Raw genomic sequence first — 22,082 nt, 5'->3', positions numbered from 1 at the left:
TTATGCCTCAATGCCGTGTCCATGGCCAATCGCACAGAAGCCGCCAGAGCAAGGCAACTCGCCTTCTCATTCTTCAGATCCTTCTCCAGTTTGGCCACCTTCACCTCAAGCTCCTCCTTCAAGCCCTTCATCCGATCGAACTCCTGTTTTGCCTCCTTTATAAAAGCTTTGGTGGCATGGAGGGGAAGATTTTGAGCAGTTCGGTACAGGGCAGCTCCCATATGTGCCATTTTTACACTACTTCGAGTTATAAAATCCAAATGACGAAGGAGTGATACATCATCCATAGGGAGGACACCGTAGGGACCGATCTGCTGAAGACTGTGGAGGAGCACCAGAAGTAGCTGCGGAAGACTGTGTAGGGTCGGCCAGGCGAACCCAAGGAGTGGGAATCACCCTCCTCGGCCCAGGAGAACTCGGCACGGGCGGCTTTACCTAAACTTGAGAAGATCCCTCTCCTGTTGCCTTGGCCGAGATATTTTGAGCAGCAGCAGCCTTCTTGGCCTTTTTGAAGGCCTTCATGGAATTATTGTTTTTCTACATCTCTGAAAATACAGAACCAACCACAGTAAAAGGTCACAATCACAAAAAAGAAGAAACAAAACTAAGAAACAAGTACAAAAATAAGTCAGACTGTACCCAAAATAGTTCGAACTAGGGACGGGTCATTCAAAAACCTTTTTGTATTAAGATGGGGTGGTTCCCCCCATAAATCTTCAAGAACAATAACAAAGGCCCGCTCAACCTCGTCAAGCATCTCCCATGTATAACGAGACACTCTCACATCCTTCTGCCACTCTAGAGGGAAAGCAGGCTCGTCATTCTCATAAAAAAAGGGGCGAACCCCCTCAACAGCATGGACGCTTAAGAAATAATTCTTAAAGTCCTTAAAAGACTCATCATACATGGCAAAAACTTTATGACCCTGGGCAGACCTAAAAGAAACCCAGGAAGCTTTCTTTTTGGAAAAGGCACCAGGCTTGGCAGAAACAAAAAGATAAAGGAAAAGAGTTTGAGAAGGTGTTACGCCTAACTCTTAGCAAAGCAGCTGAAAGATCTTGATAAAACCCTAGGAATTTGGATGATGCTGGGATGGGCAATGTTACACGACCATAACAAGTCGGTCTCGAAAACAGTAAATGGAAAAGTAATGTCCAACTGGCTGAAGAAATATTCATAGGCGTAGAAGAAAGGATGCTCCCCCGCGACCGAAGTAGGAAAACAAACCCTCTCGTCAGAGTCGGGCGCTACAAGCTCATAATCCCTCTCCCGGGCACTGCTACCACAAATCCTATGACGTTTCCTCAGCTCTACACAAAAATCAGCATCCACCACAGAGACACACATTAATACAAGGGAGTCCAGCCAATCAGACATCCCCTCGGGAACTTTAGAAGACATCTCTACAATGTTATTACGAGAAGACATGAGGCCAACTAATCCTACAATAAGAAAAGAAGATTGGATTACTAAAAAGCACTTCAGACGAGAGTGATAAACCTCTATTTCACGGTTTATCTTGTGCTCATTTGAGTGGTTTTTATCTACTCTTTACCTACTTATTCATATTATTTGCATGGTTTTACATTTGCCTTCCTAATTATGTGCTTTGATTGAAAACATGCTTCTTTGATCTTATATTTACTTATTATTAATCCTCTCTTATTACCATTAGATGCCTTGATATGTGTGTTAAGTGTTTTCAGATATTATAAGGCAGGAATTGCTTTGAGGATGAGAAGAAAGCATGCAAAAGTGGAAGGAATACAAGAAGTTGGAGAAATTGCTAAGCTGTCCAGCCTGACCTCTTCGCACTCAAACGGCTATAACTTAAGCTACAGAGGTCCAAACGACGCGGTTCTAGTTGCGTTGGAAAGCTAACGTTCGGAGTTTCGATTTGATATATAATATGTTATAGATCTTCTGACTCTAGGTGACGGGACCGCGTAATCCATGTGGCCGCGTCGCAAGTGACGAAAATTAGCGCAAATGAATTCGCAACCAGCGAATTCTAGGCTATTTTTGACCCAGTTCTCGGCCCAGAAAACACAGATTAGAGGCTATAAAGTGGAGAAATGCATCCATTCATAAATAGGCTCTCACATTCACAATTTTAGGAGTAGATGTAGTTTTTAGAGAGATAGGCTCTCTCCTCTCTCTTAGGATTAGGATTTAGGATTTCTCTTAGTTTTAGAGTGACTCTCAATCCCAGATTCAATGTTCTTTTATTGCTTTTCTCAATTTTGTTTATGACTCTCTATGTTTAGATTGATTTTCTATTTAATATAATTCTTGAGGTATTTTAGACTTATGATTGCTCTTTTTTATTATATAAATAATTTGGATTTTTCTCTGTTGGCTTTGGTTGAGACATTGGTAACTCTTGAGTTATCAAACTCATTGTTGATTGAAAATTGGAATTAATTTGTCCACTTAACTTACCTTCATAGCTAGAGGTTAATAAGGTGGGGGAAGAATCCAATTCTCATCACAATTGATAAGGATAACTAGGATAGGACCTCCAGTTCTTTATACCTTGCCAAGAGTTTATTTTATTATTACTATTTTATTTTATTCTTTTTGTGCAACAAATTGCTTCCTTACTTCCAAAACCCCTAATTTACAATCTTCATAACCAATAATAAGAACATACTTCCCTGCAATTCCTTGAGAAGACGACCCGAGGTTTGAATACTCGGTTATCAATTTTAAAGGGGTTTGTTACTTGTGACAACCAAACGTTTGTACGAAGGGATTTTTGTCGGTTTAGAGACTATATCTACAACGCGACTGTTTTTATGACATTCTTTACTGGCAAAAATCCCAACGTCAAAATGGCGCCGTTGCCGGGGAATTGCAAACGTGTGCCTTATTATTGGTTATTGTAAATATTTTATTTTTGCTTGTTTTTATTTTTATTTTTATTTTTGCTTTTTTCTTAAGTTAAGAGGTTACTGGTTTTTATTTAGTTAATAAAAAAAATTCAAAAATTTGTTCTTAGTATTCATCTTGATCTTCAAGTTATTCTTCACGTTCATCTTGACCTTCAAGCTGTTCTTAGTTGTTTTCTTCGTTTTGATCTAAAAATTTGAAATTTGGTGTCATTTTATTGTTTTCTCTTTCCTCATTAAATTCAAAAATATTTTTAATTAATTTTTTTTCGAAAAAAAAAATTTTCAGATTTTTATTTTTAAAATTTTTATCTTATCTTATCTTAATTCAAAAGTCAAATTTCAAAATTCAAATTTAAAAATTTTCAAAATTTAAATTTAAAAAAATTTTCAAATTTCAAATTTCAAATTTCAAAATTTAAAAAATTCAAAATTTCAAAATTTAAAATTCAAAATTTCAAAATTTAAATAACCTTTTAATTTAAATTTGTTTTTATTTTTATTTTTAATTTTTTTTATTTGCTATCATGAACTCTCACCCCTTTGGCTATGAGTCTGGTTACAATTATGTTGTAGGAAGAAGAAATTACAATGAGAACAGGCATCAAGGTTGGAACAATCAAAGATGGGAGGATCCACAAGGATTTAATCAACCCTCATGGCAACAACCACCCCCAATGGACTATCAACAACCACCACCATATGCCTATGAACCCTTTCCTCAACATGACTTTGGACCACCATACTCACAAGCCCCTTTCCACCATTCACCTCCATATGACCCTAACCCACATCCACCATACCAACCACCTTATGAACCAAATGAGCCATACATAGATCCACCCTAAACCTCCATGGAAAAAGCACTTGCCAATCTAAACTCTACTATACAAGCTCTCGTCGCCCAAATCAGACCACCAAATACCTTCAACAATCAACCCTCAAGCTCTAGTGCACTTCCTTTTCAACCACAGAATGATCTCTCCATCCCATCACCACCATCCATGGAAGAGCACCCACATCCATCAATCCAAGAGCAACATGATCCCAATGATGCTATTGACATGGAACAAGAGAGAAGGGATCATCTTCGCGAATCCATACTTCATAAGGAGCTAGAGGAGGCCCTAAAGGTGAAGGTAGTAAATACCCTTGAAGCTGAAAGAACAATTGAAAGGAGTTGTCATGGAAAGCAAATCATCAAGGATGAGTACGATTTTATATTAAAACTGCTGGACAAAGCAGTAATTATTAAAGAGGAAAAAGTGGTTGAAGACTTGCGAGATGCTGAACCTCCATGGGAAAGTCAAGACATAGAGCCTCCTTCCAAGACGGTTGCATTTGATGTTGAGGAGGGTGTACAACCTCCAAGGCATACCCTGGATGAAGACTTGGAAGAGGTTGAAGTTGAAGAAGCTTACAAGGAGGTGGAAGTTGTTAGAGAAGAGCACAAGGGAGTGGAGCTTGAAATTTCATTAAAAACACCTCCCCCTAAGTTGCCATCATCCTTCACAACATTCAAGTGGGTAAAATTCATATCCCATAGCTTTCTAATCCCACTTGAATATGGGCTACTGGAGACGGATGGTCAACTTAGAGCTCTTTGTGGCATTAAGAGTAAGAGAAAGATGGCCAGTGGTAAGAATTGTCCTGCAAGGTTCATTATGGTTGGAAGCTTTAAGTTTAAACGCAAAGGTTGGTATAAAGCTCAATTGAATGGGTCTAGGAAGCTGTTTGGATGTCTCAGTGAGAATTCTGACTGTTCACCACCCAAGTGGAAAAATGATGATCAACAAGAAGATGGGTGCAAAGGCAAGGTCTGGGACCCCGAATTCAATCTAGAAATCAGTACTTATGGGGCCTTGTCACTTGCTTTAACTTACTTAAAGGCTTTCTGCGCCTAGTTTGGGATCCTAGAGGCCATTGGAAATACAAACATTGGTGGGGATTCCTGGATCAGTACAAGCTCAAGCCGCCATAATAGGAATCTCATCAAATGTCCAACTTAAGGACTATAACTAAAAGTGCTAGGTGGGAGACAACCCACCATGGTATGATCGTTCCCTTTTCATTACTTAGTTTTATTTATTTTTGAATTTTATTTTATTTTGTTATATTGAACCTGGTGTTTTGCATCTCATTCATATTAACACTGCATTCTGCATTTTTCAGATTATATATAGAAAAAAAAAAGCGAGCACGCGACGCGAATGCATCAGCGACGCGTCCGCGTCGCAAGGAGAGAAGAGAAAATAAAAACGAACAGAGAGTCACGCTGGAGCAAGGCTGGAGGCGTGCTAGTGGCACAATTCGTCCCACGCGACCGCGTCGCTGACGCGTCCGTGTCGCAGGGGAATACTGGCCTCCCACGCGATCGCGTGCCCCACGCGGCCGCGTGACCTGGATTTCCACGTCAAAAGATGCTTGGCCAAAAGTTGTGCTGGAGTTGGGCTGGAATCGTGCTGGAAGCCCAAGCCTCACCACGCGAACGCATGCCCCACGCGTCCGCATCATATTGAAGATAAGGCCATTCACGCGATCGCGTCAACCACGCGACCGCGTCACCCAGATTTTTGGTAAAAAGAGTTTTGAACAGAGAGTTGTGCGACCGCGAGGCTGCACTCGCACCACTAGCACAAATCGAGTCACGCGATCCGTGCCCCACGCGTCCGCGTCGCCTAACGTTATTTGCGCACTACGCGACCGCGTCACCCACGCGACCGCGTCGCCAGCGTCGCACAACCTATCCAGATTAGTGCCAATTTTCTTATCTTTTCTTCTCCGAATCCTTATTCTTCTTATCTTTTCTTATTTCTTTCTTCTTCCTTTCTTATTTTCTTTCACCTCCATTCTATTTTATTTAATTTATTTACATATTTTCATTCATTGCATTTTTGCATATTTTTATTTTTATTTTCTGAATTTTTTTTATATTTCTATTGGTGTTAAAAAAAAATTTCAACTGTTGCATCCTTTCTTGAATTTATTTTGGTAACTTGTTTTACACTGTGGGATGATATTGATTATCTGCCAATGCCAATCTTTTATAATACATGAACTTCATTTGCATTGTCATGAACTTACATTGTCTTTCATTACCCACTCTCTCTCCCCATTGTTGCAAATTTTTTGCACTCTTGATCTGCCATGTACTTCTATTGTTTTCTCACTTACATGTTGTAGCTACCATGTAATTGAGACCCTTATTATCTGGCATTAACACCCATATTTTATTCATTTTCTATCTTTATTTTTGGGTTACTTTTTCTTTTCCCTCTTCTTTCAGGATGGCCACCACAAAGGGAGAGGAAAAGCTTCTTAATGGGAGAGACAAACAAGCCCATCTGCACAATCCTTGACGAAAAGCATCAGTTGGAACAGCCCGTCCACTTGTACATCTTAGCATGCACCGAGGACGGTGCAATCTTTAAGTGTGGGGAGGTCGATACCGATCTCCATGGGTTAGTACTTTCCTGTCTCAAACACCAATATTTTATTTTCTTTGTTAATTGTTGCATTTGCATATTTAATTGCATGTTTATTTGATTTTTGCATTTAGTTACTGCTTGGTTAAAATAATAAGTTTCTTCTTAAGATCCTATTTTTTGAAAATTTTCACTAATTTAAAACCAAAATTTTTGTGTTAAACTTGTTTGAAGTTGTATTTAGAACATGGTTTTCGAGCCAAAGAACACACAACCTGTGAGACTTTGAGCTTATTTATATGGTTACATTATTTAACCATAAATTTTTATTTCTGTGTGTTTTCTTCTCTATAATTGCAATCTTTGCTTTGTTCCATTCTATATGTCCATTATTTAGTATATTTACATGCTTGCATATGATTGAGGCTATTATTTGTTATTAACTTACTTATCCCAAATAAGCCTACCTTTTACATCACCTTTGTTAGCCCCTTGAGCTTTTAATCCCCTCTTGTTCTATAACCACATTACTAGCCTTAAGCAGAAAAATAAATTAAAAATCCCAAGTGAATCTTTGGTTAGCTTAAGATAGAAATTGTGCATCAACTAAGTGTGGGAACATTGGTTAATAAGGGAATGTATTTAATTTATTTGAATATTGGAAATTTGGGAACCTACTCATGAAAAACCAAAATAGAAAAAAAATGAAGAATCCATGTGCATTGATAAGTTATGTTTGCTTTTATGATTCAAAAAAAAAAAGAAAAAAAAAAGAGAAAAAGAAAATATATATATATAATAAATAAGGGGACAAAATTACCCCAATGTTAAGTTAATGAAAAAAATCAATGCACATGTGATAAATTAAAAAGAAAAATTTGGTACATGAGTATGGGAATCATACAAAAGTGGGAATTATGGGTAGCTAGGCATGAATTTAAAAGTATATAGAGTATATGTATATTAGGTGAGAGCTTACGTTAATTGAAGATTCATATTATAGCTCACTTGGCCATACATATATCCTTACCTTTACCTCAGCCCCATTACAACCTTGAAAAGACCTCATGATGTTTGCATTAGTACATTAAATTTTTGTTAATTGGTTAGATGAAGAACAAGGTTTAGAAAGCATGATTAGGGAAGAATAGAGTGAATTACCCTATACACTTGAGATATTAGAGTGATATACACTACCAGTGAGGGTTCAGTGCTTAATTCTATGTTCCCTGCTTTCATGAGCTATCTTCTTACAAGTTTATTTGTTTTCACTGTATGATTTGAATTAGTGGAATTTGATTCATATTTGTCATGGAGAATTTATTTACTTTTAACCAAGTAGGTAGAAACATTTTTTTTCCATATAGTTGCATTCATATAGATAGGTTGCATTTCATACATCCTACCATTCTTCTTCATCTTTATAGTTTCTCTTGAGCTTAGCATGAGGACATGCTAATGTTTAAGTGTGGGGAGGTTGATAAACCTCTATTTCATGGTTTATCTTGTGCTCATTTGAGTGGTTTTTATCTACTCTTTACCTATTTATTCATATTATTTGCATGGTTTTACATTTGCCTTCCTAATTATGTGCTTTGATTGAAAACATGCTTCTTTGATCTTATATTTGCTTATTATTAATCCTCTCTTATTACCATTAGATGCCTTGATATGTGTGTTAAGTGTTTTCAGATATTATAAGGCAGGAATTGCTTTGAGGATGAGAAGAAAGCATGCAAAAGTGGAAGGAATACAAGAAGTTGGAGAAATTGCTAAGCTGTCCAGCCTGACCTCTTCGCACTCAAACGGCAATAACTTTAGCTACAGAGGTCCAAACGACGCGGTTCCCCTGACGCTAGGCGACGCGACCGCGTGATCCATGCGGCCGCGTCGCAAGTGACGAAAATCAGCGCAAATGAATTCGCAACCAGCGAATTCTGGGCTATTTTTGACCCAGTTCTCGGCCCAGAAAACACAGATTAGAGGCTATAAAGTGGAGGAATGCATCCATTCATAAAGAGGCTCTCACATTCACAATTTTAGGAGTAGATATAGTTTTTACAGAGAGAGGCTCTCTCCTCTCTCTTAGGATTAGGATTTAGGATTTCTCTTAGTTTTAGAGTGACTCTCAATCCCAGGTTCAATGTTCTTTTATTGCTTTTCTCAATTTTGTTTATGACTCTCTATGTTTAAATTGATTTTCTATTTAATATAATTCTTGAGGTATTTCAGACTTATGATTGCTCCTTTTTATTATATAAATAATTTGGATTTTTCTCTTTTGGCTTTGGTTGAGACATTGGTAACTCTTGAGTTATCAAACTCATTGTTGATTGAAAATTGGAATTAATTTGTTCACTTAACTTACCTTCATGGCTAGAGGTTAATAAGGTGGGGGAAGAATCCAATTCTCATCACAATTGATAAGGATAACTAGGATAGGACCTCCAGTTCTTCATACCTTGCCAAGAGTTTATTTTATTATTACTATTTTATTTTATTCTTTTTGTGCAACATATTGCTTCCTTACTTCCAAAACCCCCCAATTTACAATCTTCATAACCAATAATAAGAACATACTTCCCTGCAATTCCTTGAGAAGACGACCCGAGGTTTGAATACTCGGTTATCAATTTTAAAGGGGTTTGTTACTTGTGACAACCAAACATTTGTACGAAGGGATTTTTGTCGGTTTAGAGACTATATCTACAACGCGACTGTTTTTATGACATTCTTTACTGGCAAAAATCCCAACGTCAGAGGGGCGTAACAACTCGACTAATACGATACAGAAGAACGAAAGAGAAAAAGGAAAACCCCAAGACTCAAGCCAAAGTCCTTGGGCATCCTTTGGAGGCAGTAACAAAGCAAGGTTTCTGGAAAAATCTACTGCTTACGTCCCGGCATCTCTCAAACAAGAAAAGAAGATTTCCAATAGCAAACACTTCGAAAACCATTGTCAAAACATAAAAAGTCATCAAAGCCACTATCTTTTTACAGTATATCAGCAAAAAGCATCGCCAAACATCAAACATGCCAAGAGGAAATCGTCAAAGGCACAACCTTTTTTCGGAATCAAACAAAACCATCATCAAAAGCACAAATAGAAATGGTGATAACATGCAGAAGCCCTAAAAGCATCAACCAACAGAAAAGGTGAAAAGATTCATGCAAAAAGGTGAAGAAACTCCCAGAACACACATTACAACAGCAATCAGGCACAGAAAAAGCAGAAAGATCCAAACAAAATCAAAACTTTCTCAAAATCAGACATGAAAAAGTGATACGAAAAAGAGAAAGGAAGAAAAATCAAACTTGGAGAAATAGGAGAAAACCTCAAAAGAAAGTTGAAGAGCAGAAGCGGCAGGCGAAAGAACCACCCTTCAAACGGAAAAATTTGCCAAAAGTAGGAAATGGAAGATGAAATCCAGAATCACCCCTCTTCCACAGAAAGCAGTAGCAAACAGACATCGCAGGAAAGAAATATGAAAATCGCAAAACAGAAAGGGAGAAAGAAATATGAAAATCGCAAAACAAAAACGGAGAAGAGAAACCGTTTCTGTGCATAAAGTTCAAAATAAAAAGGGGAACGGGGCATTAAAAGCTAATAAATGAGGGTATTAAACCCTTGCGCCTTCCCAAGAACAGAGCGCTAATGCAAAGCGCGCGCTTTTAGAGGAAAACGTTCCACATTCAAAAAGGTTCTACAAAGAAAGGAGTCGACAAAATGCTCGAGTTTGGCTTCACTATAGAAAGTTCGAAGTCAAAGACTCGACCTCAAAGCAGAAGACCGAGCTCAAGCAGGGGCACTGTTCACACCCTGGTTCGAGCTATCCGATCCGGGATGTTATGTAATAAAGCGACCGACCTCTTTAGGTCAGGCTATCCGACCTCTTCTCAAAAGAGGTCGGACGAATCTACAGAATAGCCCAGTAAAGGGCCCAAATAGAGGAACACGACCCAAATCCAAAGGCAGTCCAAGCCTATAGAGATAAGGGCAGTTCCCTTGAAGATAAGCTGACCTCAACTCAAAGATAAAGATAAGATAAGATAACTAACTTTTCTTATCTAAAAATAGTCGCTCTACAACCATTATAAATACACTGGAGCACCCAGGTATAACTCATACTCTGATTCTACTAAAAACCTGCTTAATACCCATGCTAACTTAAGCATCAGAGTCTCTTGCAGGTACCCCCACCCTCCGGTGACCAAGGATCAGCAGTGCAGCCAGTCCAACAAGTCGGACACGACAGCTCCGGCCGCCACCCACCAGCCGGACATGTCATCTCCGACCAGTACAGAAGATCTCATCCGAGATCAACCTACATTTTCAGATAACCCACAGAATAGAACCCCCCAGGTATAACTCACGTTCTACTCTACTAAAAACCTGCCTAAAGCCCTTGCTAACTTAAGCATCAGAGTTTCTTGTAAGTACCATCCCCTAACCTCCTCACGAGGAGCTCAGAATAGACGGCACCTCAACACCAACAAGTCGGACGCTGTCTAATAAACCATTATTTTATGATTTATCTTGTGCTGATTTGAGTGGTTTTATCAAGTCTTTGCACACTTATTCATACAAATTGCATGGTTTTACAATTCCTTCCTAGTTTTGTTCTATAGTTGAAAACTTGCTTCCTAAGCCTTTAATTTGTGTATTTTAATTCCCCTTTTTACCATTCGATGCCGTGATCCATGTGTTCTGTATTTTCAGGCTTTATAGGACAGGAATGGCTTAGAGGATGGAGAGGAACCTTGCAAAAATAGAAGGAGCAGAGAATTAAAGGAGACAACCAGCGAGAAGCGACGCGCACGCATGGCTCACGCGTGCGCGTGGATTTGAGTTTTGCACGGTGACGCGTGCGCGTGCCTGACACGTACGCGTGACACGCGAAGATGACCAGCGACGCGTACGCGTGACTGACGCGTACGCGTGACATACGCGACCTGTAGGGGTGTGCAAAAAAACTAGTTTGACTGAACTGAACTGAAACTACACTGAAACTGTTTTAAATAAACCATTTTTTTTAAATAAAAAACCGAACTGAAACCATAGTTTTTTTATAAAAACCAGTTTATTAAAAACCAGTTTTTATGGTTCAGTTTAGTTTTAAACCAAATCAAAACTGGTTAGACATCAGTAACTTCAAGTCTTCAATCTTCCAAATCGAAACTGGTTTGAAAAATCTGAAAAACTCAAAAACCCTAATCTCGCCGTTTCAACCTCCTCTCTTGTCTCTCCCCTTCTGCCGTCGCAACCAACCCACCGCTGCCACCGTCAGAGTCACCGTCGTCGAACTATTCGCCGCCGTCGAACTATTCGCCCTCGGCCCTCACTTCACTCCACTCTCCGTCGGGCAGTAGGGGTGTTCCAGCGTCACTGTCCAGCCCTGCACGGCACACGCCTTCCCTTCCGTTCGCAGCGCCACCGTCCAGTCCTCCCTCTACAGCTTCCACCGCCCGGATCCGTCAAGGCGCCAGTCCCTTGCGCAGTCGCCGTCATTTCTGTTCAGCCGTCTAGCCCCATCGCGGTCGCCATCTTCGCTCAGTTTCTGTCTCCTTGCTGTCGTCGGTTCCGTCGTACCCTGCATTTGGAATGGAGCTTTAAGTAATTTCTGTTTCCCTCTTCTAATTATTTGTTCTAATTTAATTTTTATATGATTAATTGTTCTTGGTGCTGTTCTAATTTCTGTTTCCCCTTCTAATTATTTTTGTTTCTGATTTTTGGATATTAAAATACAAAGAACTGAAAATGTTGCCTAATTTTACCTACCCATTTAATTTCCACTTGTCACGAATAACCCCTTTAAGAAGGTCAGGGTCTGCACAAGTTGGCTTGCCGTTAACTTGATTATAAGAACACATGACACTTGCAACATTGCCCTAATGCCCCTTTGTTGTTGCTATTCTTATCATAATATATTCACTATTTTGTAGAACAGAATGTATTGCTTGTGAGTTAGATTTCTCAATTTAATTTTAGCATCTTGGTTTAATGAACTTGGTATTTTCTTAGTAGATATAATTTTAGCTCTTGTATGGTGTAGCTTGTTAGTATGTAGCTTATTAATTTCATACATAGGAGCTTGTTTTGCTTTATTGTTTGCGTTTCAAAACCTTAGTTAGATTGTTCTTTAACTGCATTATTAATATGGAGTTGGTTGATTGCTTTGATTAGTTGATGTAGTGTTGTTCGTTTATATTTTGGTGGCACTTTTGGAGAAGCTCGTAACGATTTGTATAACTTAATGGTGCAGTTTAGATATTGTATTTGTTCTGTGGTTAAAATGATAACGTATTTTGAGCTTGAATGTGTGAATTTTTTCCTGTTTCCTATGAAGTAGAAGGATTTTGCAAGTATTTTGTGCTCATCATTTCATATTCTCCCTGTATAATCAGTACTTGTTCTTGTTGTGCTTTCATAATTAAAAAGTCTAAATAATTTTAGCGATTTCACCAGATACTATTTTCTGTAGCTTATGCTTATTTATTGAAGGTAACTTTTGCTTTGTATTACCAAACATAACTGCTATAGCTTTTGAAAAGTTAATCCCAACCGGTCACCTTAAATTTAAGTGGTTTTGTATTCAATTTCAAGACTCGGATATACATTTATTTAGATTTTACCTTCTTTATTCCCTTGTACCTTTTTAGGCAGATATGAGAATATGAGATACTATAATGGAGGAATGGGTTGTATTTTCTCATTTTCTGCTCTGTTTAGATGATTAATACTTTAGATGAACCCTTGATCTTTGTAGTTCAAACTTCAAAACCTCCAATTGTGATCATATAGTGACCTCTAATTCTCTTCAAACTTTCTTTATTAACTTTTCTCTGTTTGAATAAATTATTTAACTTCAATTATAAAATTTCCCGATTTTCTTTTTTAAAATAGTAATACTTGCTGTTTGCATTATTAGTTTACTCATACACTGAAGTGCTATACCTTATTTGGAACGTTAGTGTATACATGATGGAAATCTGTACATGTAATGGAAACTTAATTGAATTTTGTGTTCTGGATCTAGCATCATTTGTTAAAATTCCATTAAGGTTAAAATATATATATATATATATATATATATATATATATATATATATATATATATATAGGGTATGTAGTAACTACAAAATGAAAATGAATTTTATTATTAAATTGAGAATCTTATTATTAATTTTGTTCAACGGACAGGAATACATACAACAAATTTATTATTCAACACATTGGGCTGCCAAAGATGTCTGAGAGAGAGGAGCATTCAAATCCTGCTGTTTCTCCTGCTCATCTCTCATTACCTCCTCAACCTAGTGGATCTTCTGGGCGTAAGAATCGATCAGAGATATGGGAACATTTCATTCCAATCGAAGGGATAGAGAAGTATACAAGATGTAAAAACTGCAACGGTCAAATAAAATATGCGGGGGGAACAAGTGCTATGCGGCAACATTGGAAGCGATGTTTTGAATCGAACAACGAACAGAGCAAGAGACAAAGGATAGAAGGGGGAACAAGTGGTCTTATATCGTCATCGAGTGTTACAAAGTTTGACCAAGCAGTAACTCGAAGAAGTATCCTTACTGAGATGTTTGTGACTGAAGAGCTACCTTTTCGATTTGTAGAAAGAAATGTGTTTCGAAGGCTCTTGCATAGCATGCAACCTAAGTTTAAAATCCCTTCGCGTACTACATTGGCCCGTGATATACTTTCTTTTTATGAAACAGAGAAAATGAAGTTACAAAGTTATCTCTCTCATCATTGTCAAAAAGTGTGCCTTACAACTGACACTTGGACGACATCGAGTCAAAATTTGACTTATATGTCTCTAACGGCACACTTTATTGATAATGATTGGAAGTTGCAAAAGAAGATATTGAATTTTTGTCTGGTTGAGGGTCATTCAGGAGAGGTACTTGGTAGAGCTATTGAAGGTTGTTTGGATGCTTGGAAATTGCATCAAGTTTTTACTGTAACGGTTGATAACGCAACTTCTAATGATGGTGCAATTTTATACTTGAAAAAGAGATTAAATGCATGGAATAGTCTTGTTTTAAAGGGGGACTATCTTCATATGCGTTGTTGTGCTCATATCCTAAATTTGATAGTGAAAGATGGCTTGAAAGAGATTGATGATTCAATTACAAGAATTTGCAATGCAGTCAAATATGTCAAGTCATCTCCTATGAGATGTGAAAGCTTCAAAGCGTGCATTGAGCGGGAGAGCATCAATTATAAAGGGCTTGTTTCTTTGGATGTCGAAACTCGGTGGAATTCGACATATTTAATGTTGGAGGCAGCATTGAAGCTTCGAGCAGCGTTTGATTTGCTTGAGTTGCAAGATGATAAATATATTAATGAGATGAGCAAATCTTATGGTGTGCCTACAGATGATGATTGGACTTATGCAGAGTCAATTTTACCATTCTTGAAAATATTCTATGATGCTACATTGCGCATTTCTGGGAGTTTATATGTCACTAGTAATAAATATATGAAAGAAGTCTTTAGCATCGGAAGAAAAATCAAGTTGCATTGTGAAAATACTGATTTGAGCATAAGATTAATGGCGTCCAAGATGCAAAGGAAATATGATAAGTATTGGGGAACTCCAAATGTCATTAACATGTTGTTGTTAATTGCAATTGTGCTTGATCCATGTCACAAGTTGGATTTTGTAAATTGGATTTTGGATGAGTCATTTGGCGTTGAAAAGGGAGGAGAACTCAAGTTAAAATTATTTACTTGCTTGAATTCCCTTTATAATCACTACCAAGGCAAAGAAGATGAATCTCAAAGTAATCAAGATGCAATGATCAATGAAGAGGATGAAGATGATATCCTGAATATTTATTTGCAATCAACTGGACGTGATTCAGATGCTAAATCTGAACTTGATAGATATCTGAAAGAAGATTGTGAGCCTAGAAACAAGTCGGCAGAGTTGGATATTTTGGGTTGGTGGAAGGGAAATTCAACCCGATTTCTTATTCTTGCACGTATGGCTCGAGAAGTTTTAGCCATACCGATTTCTACAGTTGCTTCTGAGAGTGCGTTTAGTACAGGAGGAAGGATTATTGACCCTTATCGGAGCTCCTTGACACCATATATGGTGGAAGCTCTTGTATGCACTCAAGATTGGATAATAGATGACCCTTTTGGACTAATTGAAAATTTTGAAGAGATTGAAAAAGTTGAACAAGGTAATATACTTTTTTTTCTTATTGCTTATTTGTTACTAATTGTTAGTTTTCTATAATTGATGAGATATTTTTTTTCTATGTAGGGAGAAATTCTTCAAGAAATGTCGGCACGCTTGATTCTCTTGAAGATGATTAGAATAATGTAATGGGCCAAAATTGTGTATTTGTGTTAGATTTGAATTAGTTTATTTTAACTTCATTTAGGTTAGTGTCATATTATATCATATTTTGAATGTTGTCATTGAACAAAAAGTAAGACTATGCTTTAGTTTACTAGTATGTAAATATTTTATGATTCTTTCAACTTTTGATTTAGAGAGAGAGAGAGGGGAGAGAGAGAGAAAGAGAGAAGGAGGAGAGAGAAAGTAGAAGGGGGAGAGAGAGAGAGGGGGAGAGAGAGAGTGGAAGGGGGAGAGAGAAAAAGGAAGGGGGAGAGAGAGGGGAAGGGGAGAGAAAGAGGAGGGAGAGAGAAAGAGGAAGGGGGAGAAAGAGGGGGAGAGAGAGAGAGAAGAAGGGAGAGAGAGTGGGAAAGGAGGGAGAGAGAGAGAAAGGAATGGGAAAAAGAGGGGGAGAGAGAGGGGAAGGGGAGAGAAAGAGGAGGGAGAGAGGGGAAGGGGAGAGAGAGAGAGAGAATAGAGAGAGTGGGAAAGAGAGGGGGAGAGAGAGATAGAGAGAGAGAGAGAGGAGAAGGGAGAGAGAGTGGGAAAGGGGGGAGAGAGAGAGAAAGGAAGGGGGAGAAAGAGGAGGAGAGAGAGGGAAAGATGAGAGAAAGAGGAGGGAGAGAGGGGAAGGGGAGAGAGAGAGAGGGGAGAGAGAGAGTGGGAAATGGGGGAGAGAGAGTGGGAAAGGGAGGGGGAGAGAGAGGAGAGAGAGATAGAGAGAGAGAGAGAGGAGAAAGGAGAGAGAGTGGGAAAGGGGGTAGAGAGAGAGAAAGGAAGGGGGAGAAAGAGGAGGAGAGAGAGAGGGGAAGAGGAGAGAAAGAGGAGGGAGAGAGGGGAAGGGGAGAGAGAGGAGAGAGAGAGGGGAAGAGGAGAGAAAGAGGAGGGAGAGAGGGGAAGGGGAGAGAGAGAGAGGAGAGAGAGAGTGAGAAAGAGGGGAGAGAGAGGGAAAGGGAGGGGGAGAGAGAGGAAATAGATAGAGGGGGAGGGTAGGAGAGAGAGAGAGGGGAAGGGAGAGAAAAGGGGAGAGAGAGAGGGGAAGGAGAGAGAGAGAAGGAGAGAGAGAGGAAAGGGAGAGAGGGAGAGAGAGGGTGTGAAAACTAGTTTTAGCCTATAAACCAGTTTAAACTGGTTTTTTTGAGGGAGAGAGAGGGTGTGAAAACTAGTTTTAGGCTATAAACCAGTTTAAACTGGTTTTTAAATTAAAACCAATTTTTTTTTATGAACTGGTTTAAACTGGTGCACTGTATTATAAACTGGTTTAAAACCAGTTTCTTATGTGACAAAGCAGTTTGGTTCAGTTTCTAAACCATTTAAAATGGTTTAGTGCAGTTTCCGTTCAGTTTAGAGAAAAACTGAACCATGCACACCCCTAGCGACCTGTAGAAATCACAGAAATTGCTAGGGGGAATTTTGGGCCAAGTTTGGACCCAGTTTCTGGCCTAGAAACACATACTAGAGCCAGGGGACAAGTACAGACTCAACACACATTCTCATTAGCATAGTTTTTAGTTTTAGATTGGAATCTAGGACAAAATTACTCTTCCTCTAGGTTTTCCTTTACATTCATAGATTTCTAGTTTTATGCTTTTGCTCTGGAGTAGACTCCCAACTTGACTTGAGGGTTGATTAAAAGGAGACCGTTGAGTTGGAATGCTCAAGTGATTAGTTAAATTGGAAGTTGTTGGCTAATTCTCTATTTACTAATGCTAATCCTTCCCAAGGGAGAGGATTAGGACTTGCGAATAAGAGTTAGCTAAATCACTTGACTTTCCTTTATTTAGTAAGGGTTAACTAAGTGAAAATAACAACCTTTTGATACTACACTTGAGAAAATCCAACAAGGATAGAACTTCCAATTAATCATTCCCCCGGTCAAGGCTTTTTATTTTGAATACATAAATCTCTTTTAATTTTCATTGCCTTAAATTACAATCATTTAATTTCCTGTTCTCTAACTCTTAAAAATTCTCAAAAAACTCCTGATTAATAAGATAACACTCTTTTGTCAACTCGTTGGGAGACGATCTGGGATTCCTACTGCCAGTATTTTTATTCTAATTTTGTGACAACCCTTCTAAATTGATAAGCGGATTTTTGCTGGTTAAGAACTGTACTTGCAACATATTTCTTATATTAATTTCTTAATCGACTAATTTCTGCCCGCATCAATTTTTGGCGCCGTTGCCGGGGACTTGCACTAGCGTGCTAAATTATTAGTTGGTGTAAATATTTTTTATTTTATTTGTTTGCATATTTTAATTTTATTTTATTACGATGAGCTGTATGTTTCTTTCGTTGAATGATGCGTTCACTGCCTTATCCGAGCTTAGTCGTATTTGATCCTGAAATTGAAAGAACTCTTTCACGTATTAGGCGAGCTCGGCGTCGGTTAGCCTCTGAGGGTGGTGAAGTGGTTACTATCAATTCACCAGTCTCATCTGAGGGCAAATCTGAATCGGCATTCGAGGAAGAAACAAGCTCCTCTGCTACTAATTCTGTTGATTCACGTGCAGGTAATATGGGGGAGCCCAGGAGGATTACTCTCCAGGAAGCAGGAGCTCTAGACTTTACACTGCAACCGTATCAAGCGCGTTACCCAAATCTGGCTGTAGATTTTGAACTGAAGACTGCGATAATCAACTTAATACCTAAGTTTTATGGCTTAACTGCTCAGGAGCCTATCAAGCACCTCAGAGATTTTCAGACAGTCTGTTTTACTGTTAGGCGTTATGGTGCAGATGAGACTGCTATTCTACTAACCGCCTTCCCGATTTCTCTTGAAGGAAAGGCGAGGGAGTGGTACTACACTCAACCTGAGGCAGTCGTTACCAACTAGGATACACTCAGAAGAGAATTCTTGGAAAAATACTTTCTAGCCAAAGTCACTAATAGACTGAGGAAGGAGATCAGCTACTTCACACAAGTTGGGAGTGCTTCAGGAATCTTCTGGACGCATGCCCCCACCACATGATCGACAAGTTGGTGTTGATCAGCTACTTCACACAAGGCATGAAGCCTCAGGATAAGACTACATTGGATGGTGCGAGTAATGGTTCTCTGAAAAGTACAAGACCGCGGATGAAGCGTGGCAACTGATCACTGATCTAGCAGAGTCTACCCGGAATGTCAGGCACAGGAACAACCATCCCAAGGCTGTTGCAGAGGTTGCCTCTGGCAGTGAGACTACTGCTCTCACATAGACCCTATGTGAGATGACCAACCTACAGAAGCAGATAAAGCTGAATTAACAACAACCTCAGCCTCCCTGATGCCAGGGCATTTTGGCCAGTTTCACTGACCTTTTCTTTACCGTTTTAGGGTAGTTTCATGCATTTTCTTAGTTAATAAGCATGTTTTGGATAGATAATCACTTACATCTTGATTCAAGCAAACATTGTGAATTTCATGTGATTTTATGAGAATTATGCATGAATTGAATGACAAATTGGATAATGCATGTCTCATAACTTGGATTAGAGCTTTCATGCACTTTATTTGCTTGATTTCAGGACAAAGGAAGCAAGGAAGAGCCACATTAGCAGCCACGTTAATCTAATTAACGTGACCACTAACGTGGAATGGGAATAAACTTGCAACGTTAATGAGAAAAGTGATTGCCAATAATGCATTTGAAACCATCATGGCCCACGTGAATTGCCACGTTATCTACATCAATGTGGTAGTTAACGTGGAGAGAAAGAGAGCTCCAGCGTTAGTGGTAAAAGTGAATACCAGTAACGCTCCAAATTGGCAATTAGCCACGTTAAGAGTCACGTTAACTCAGTTAACGTGAACTCTAACGTGGAAAGGAAGACAAAGCCAACGTTAGTGACACTCACCTTTGTCACTAACGTTGGACTAAGCCCAATTGGCCACGTTAAGAGTCACGTTAACTACATTAACGTGAACTCTAACATGGGAGGAGCAAGGAATCGCCAACGTTAGTGACACTCACCTTTGTCACTAACGTTGGACCAAGCCACTATGAGCCACGTTAGTTGCCACATTAATTGCATTAACGTGGAAGCTAACGTGGAGAAAAGAAATGATGAGCCAATGTTAGTGTTCCGAGGGTTACCTGAAACTGGAGGTCGATCTCGGATGAGATCGTCTGTACTGGTCGGGGATGACGTGTCCGGCTGGCTGATGGCGGCCGGAGCTGTTGTGTCCGAATTGTTGGATTGACTGCACTGCTGATCCTTGGCCATCGGAGGGTGGGGGGTACCTGCAAGAGACTCCGATGCTTAAGTTAGCACGGGTATTATGCAAGTTTTTAGTAGAATCAGAGTATGAGTTATACCTGGGTGTTCCAGTGTATTTATAATAGTTGTAGAGTGACCTTTCTAGATAAGATAAGTTAGTTATCTTATCTTATCTTTATCTTTGAGTTGAGGTCAGCTTATCTTCAAGGGAACCGCCCTTATTTCTATAGGCTTGGACGACCTTTGGATTTGGGTCGTGTTCCTCTACTTGGGCCCTTTATGGGCTTTCCTGTCGATTTGGCCGAGTTCTTTAAGAAGAAGTCGGTCCACTTGACCTGAAGAGGTCAGTCGCTTGGTCGTTAATCATCCGAGGTCAGATAGCTCGACCCAGGGTATGAACAGTGCCCCTACTTGAGCTCGGTCTTCTTTGTCGAGGTTGAGTCCTTAACTTCAGTCTTTAGCGAAACCGAACTCAAGCATTTTGTCGACTCCTTTTTGTAGCAGCTTTTGAATGTAGAACGTTTTTCCTCTATAAGCGCGCGCTTTTGTATTAGCGCTTTTTTGGGAATGCAAGCGGTTTTAATATCCGCATTTAATTGGCATTTAATTGCCCCGTTTCCCCTAACTTCTCTATTTTTGAATTTTGCATTTCATGAAACGGTTTCTCTCCTTCGCCCTTTTCGTAACTTCTTCGCACTTATTCATTTTCTGCTTTTCACCCACATTTCAAATTTCTTGCGACGTCGCTTGGTGATTTTTCTGAAGCTTCTGTTTTCGCCTGGCATTTTTGTAGTTTCGCGTTTCTTTCTGTGGTACTGCTTTTGTTCGTGCTTCTTTGCTCGTGGGAGGGCAATTCCTGATTTCGTCTTCCATCCTCAATTTCCCTGAAGTTTGCTACTTTTTCCAGGTTGGTACTATCTTTCTTGCTTCTTTCATAGCTTCGTCTTCAGTTTTTTAGTGAAGCTTTGATTTTGCATGTTGGAAAGTTTGAATCTTTTTCGTGGTCTTGTATTCGCTTGTTACTGTAATGTGTTTTTCCTGACATTTCTTTTACGCATTCTCTTGTCATTTTCGTCGAGGCTTTCTAGGGTTTTGTTGTTGCTTCTAGTTGTTTTTCCTGTCTGATATCGATAGAGAATCTGCCTCTGTTTCTCGCTTTGCTTGGAGATTTCTTTTTGATTCTGACAAAGTTTTGCACCTTTTGATGATTTCTATTTGGCGTGTTCGGTGTTAGTGCTTGCTCTTTGCTGATGATTTTTTGCTCGATTTCGAAAAAGTTTGCGCCTTTGCTGTTTTTCCATAGATAAACTGCAGGAGGGTGGATCTTTGTTTTCTGGATTTTATTTTGATGAGTTCCGGGATGTCGGTTGTAGAAATAACTTAAAGACCACGCTTTGTTTACTACCTCCAAGGGATGCCCCAAGACCTTGGTCTTAAGTCTTGGGGTTTTCCCTTTTTGTTTATCCGTCCGTCGAGATGTTTTGCCCTTTGTCCGAGATGTTTTTGAGTAATCTATTCTTCTTTTCTTTTGTATGATTTAGTTGACCTTATGTCTTCACGAAATAACGTTGTAGAGATGCCTTCCCAGGTTCCCGCAGGTATGGCCGATTGGGTGGACTCCATGGTTCTCATGTGTGTCTCGCTGGTTGATTCTGAATTTTGTGCTCAGCTTAGGCAGTTTCACAGTGTCTGTAGTAATTCTGGTGATGAGAAGAACTATGAACTTGTCCCTCCCTCTTCTGACGAGAGAGTCTGCTTTTCAACTCGGGTTGTTGATGGTCGCCCTTTCTTTTATGCTTATGATTTTTTCTTTGGTTAGCTGGGTATCACCCTTCCTTTTACCAAATTTGAAACCGACCTGTTATGGTCTTGTAATGTTGCCCCTTCTCAACTTCACCCCAATTCCTGGGGTTTCATTAAAATTTTCCAATTGCTATGCAATGGCTTTGGTATTCCTGCTTCCCAGTCTCTCTTTTTCTATCTGTTTGTCTTGACTAAGCCCGGTGTGGTAAAAAAGAAGTCAGCTTGGGTCTCCTTTCGTTCTACCCAGGGAAATAAGGTTTTCTCCATGTTTGATGAGTCGTTCCGTGATTTTAAAAACTACTTTTTCAAGGTCCGAGCTGTTGAAGGAGCTCGGCCCTTTTTTCTGGATGAAAATGACGAACCTGCTTTTCCCTTGGAATGGCAAAAAGACGT

The 22,082-nt window shown here is 39.3% G+C and overlaps 1 long non-coding RNA gene across 1 annotated transcript; it reads left to right on the top strand.

The window, feature by feature from the left end:
- Positions 1-15,355: 15,355 nt before the first annotated feature.
- LOC140179814 (uncharacterized) lies at positions 15,356-15,827 on the top strand. The gene is made up of 2 exons (XR_011873633.1): positions 15,356-15,523; positions 15,607-15,827. It is a non-coding gene; the product is annotated as an uncharacterized lncRNA (long non-coding RNA).
- Positions 15,828-22,082: the final 6,255 nt, after the last annotated feature.

The sequence above is a fragment of the Arachis hypogaea genome, chromosome 16 (assembly GCF_003086295.3).
Source record: "Arachis hypogaea cultivar Tifrunner chromosome 16, arahy.Tifrunner.gnm2.J5K5, whole genome shotgun sequence".
NCBI classification, from domain to species: domain Eukaryota; kingdom Viridiplantae; phylum Streptophyta; class Magnoliopsida; order Fabales; family Fabaceae; genus Arachis; species Arachis hypogaea.
The sequence above is the reverse complement of the archived record's forward strand: the minus strand, read 5'-3'. Positions and strand labels throughout refer to the sequence as shown.